Genomic DNA, 3,233 nt, shown 5'->3' on the forward strand with positions numbered 1-3,233 from the left:
GGACTCCTAATGGTGCTGTCAATTATGGCGGGACTCCCAATAGTGCAGTTGAGCACTGTGGGAGCATCCACGTGGCGCTGTCATGCACAGTGGGTCTTTTGATGGTGCTGTTATCGATCATAGTGGGACTCCAGATGATTCCATCAAGCATGCCAGGAACTCAAGATGGTGCTGTCGAGCCTAAGGTGACTCCTAATAATGCTGTTGTCCAGCATGGTTAGCCTATAGATGATGCTGTTGCCAAATGTAGATACGACAAGTGTGTGATGCGGAGAGTTCTACTTCTGTATCTGTTGTTGGCATCACTGACTGTAGCTCATATGTGACCCTTGGCCTCTGACTGTAGGTATTGTGCTGTGTTTCCAATCTTTTATTAGTAATTTTCACATTTTTAGTTTGTTTGGTGTGACAGTTTTTAGCTGCATCCAACTTCAGCCAGCTGAGAAAGAAAGTACAGACTTTGTTTTGCTTTTACGACCAAAATCTTTACAGTTTTTATCCAGTGTCATCACTCTCATAGTGTCAATGAAAAAACAGAAACATCTCTAAAACCCACTGTACAGCATCAAACAGTGACAAATCAAAGTCAGTGCCTATCTGAAGAGACAGACATTTCCCTCAGGACTTGGTGGACAGAGCTAAAAAGGAGATTGAACAATGGACCTATATTCATTCGGGGACCCAAACATGATGGGATGATCGTGTTGCTCTGTCACTGCTGGATCTGTAAATAGGCAACTTCAGGTGTTCCTAATCAAAGGTGGGTTGTAGTGTAAGGGGTTTACAGAAATAATCTGTCAAGTTTAAGATTTGGAATCGTGAAGACTCCGATCATTTCCTGTATTGTCAAAGGGACAGCGATGGAATATTATGCAGAAACCTGCAGTAGCCACGGAGAGCGAAATGACCGGGAAAAGTCATCAACGTGTTGTTTATGGAATAAGTATCAGAGCAATCAGAGCATCCCAGATAAGTTATTCAGTAGAATGTGTCGAATGTGGGACAGAAGTAATTGTAACTGTAGGTTTGTTTTGTACCAGTAGAATCGATCCGTACCTGTAAACTTTGGGTTTTTCAGATATTCAGATACACATTCAAACACTTCCACACAGCTAAAAAGATTTTCACAAGTACAAACCTTCTCCACACATTCAAATTTTTGAATGTACAAGTACAAAACATTTTCACGAGTACAAAACATTTTCACGAGTACAAAACATTTTCACACGTTCAAACATTTGAATGTACAAGTACAAAACATTTTCACGAGTACAAAACTTTTTCACAGTATTTATACCATACTTGTTTATTCCCTCGTGCTATAAAATTTATAAACCATGCTGATTCCCTCTCCTGAGCCATGAGTTCATCCACAGTTGGGTTTTTTTTCTGTCCAAAACATACCACACACAAGTGCGACAGACGACGACAGTCTGCCTCCGTGTTCTTTGATTTCTGAAATCACGTTTGAGCACAAGAAAGAATGTCTGTATCTGGATTCACAGGGAAACTAAACAGGTCTGCTCATCCTCAGTCTCTGCTGCTCATCGTCTGTTTATTTAACCGTTAACTGTCATAATTAGACACCCTACTACAGTATATCCTACTCAGTATGTTACATGTCTTTTCTTCGCTTAGATGATGAATAAACAGTTCTTTCTTTTCTCACAAAGAGGAACATAAACTGCAGTCAGACCGAGGCTCAAGTTTAAGCTTTAAGACATCAGAGAAGGAGGAGCGGCTGTGGGACTATAGGAGGAGGTGACCTTTGACCTCTGACCTCCCAGTGGTGGAATAACCTTCGAACTCCGTGAGGAGAAAAATGCAGAGAGCTGCAGATGTGACAACAGAGCTCCATTCTGCTGTCCAACAACTAAACACTGCACCGTGTGTGTGTGTGTGTGTGTGTTTGTTAGCCTCCTCATAATTAATACAGTTAGCTTTGTCAGATCTGGGACAAAACAGAACAATAGAGCTGAAACACCATCCACACACACTCACACACACACACTGTTCTGTATATTTTCTGTACAGCTTCTCTCAGATTTAACCAGAAAATGCCCATTATATAATGAAGTGAAATGTAAGCAGAAGTTCATTTGTTATTTGAAATTTATTTAGATCTCCATGACTTCACAGGGTAAGTTCTTCACTACGAGTGATCCCTTTCACATTGTTTTTACATTGTCATTTTGAAAATTGTTAATATAAAAATACGGATTATAGTCACTTTAAAGGTTCCAATTCCTGATAGGCTTTTAAAACAGCATTTAGGTATTTATGTTGAGAAATAATGGTCATAGAAAATAGATTTGAATAAAAAAGTAGATTCTATGGAAGTTAAACTTTAAATTCTGCCTTTATACTTTATTTTACCCTGAGAATTACCTTATTTCTGATTATTAACTGCTAAATATTACAGAATAAAACAATACAGCAAAACAAAAAGTATCTTATTCTCCTTTTTATCTGCTGATTGTGTGAATGTACAGTGTATTTGTGTGTTGCTAGACAATCAAACAGTCCCTCAGTCTCTCCCACGTTCACCATGGGAACGCTGGACAGGAAGGACAAATTTAAACTTTAATTAGAAATGGTATTTGCACACACACACACACATACACACACACTGTAGGTCCTGATTCATATTTCACTTTGACTTCAATGTTTGTCTGTCTGTCTGTGTTTCTCTTCTCTGTGAACTCTCATGACTTCATCGCACAGCTAATTCAGTGAAACTAGATTTTCCAGCAGTGCGTATTGATATGTTCCTCTGCGGGCAGTGAGGAAGCTCGTCGGTCTGCTGGAGGAAAATGATGACATAAATCTGTTCTGGAGTAAAAGATCACCCCCCCTCAGCAATCATGAGAAGTGTCATGTTTTTATTCTGTCTGTCTTGTTTTTTAAAACACCTTTCACAAGTATTTTTTTTTACAATTTTCATTGATATATTTTATCACTTATTTTATCACTTTTCTTTACACCTTTGTTTTATGGTCCTAGCTCACATATTCTACTATATGCATGTGTTTAACTGATCCATCCATCCATCCATCGTCAACTGCTTATCCTGTGTACAGGGTCGCGGGGTGTTTAACTGATGCTTTTAAAAATTATTATCATTGTTCCTCTCAGGTGCAGTCAATTGAATATACACACTTGGGGCAAGTTCAATGTCAAAACATTTTGCGTCGGTTTGCTACGTTATTGGATTGAATAACATCTTTCCTCGA

This window comes from Micropterus dolomieu, linkage group LG07, assembly GCF_021292245.1.
Source record: "Micropterus dolomieu isolate WLL.071019.BEF.003 ecotype Adirondacks linkage group LG07, ASM2129224v1, whole genome shotgun sequence".
Taxonomy (NCBI): domain Eukaryota; kingdom Metazoa; phylum Chordata; class Actinopteri; order Centrarchiformes; family Centrarchidae; genus Micropterus; species Micropterus dolomieu.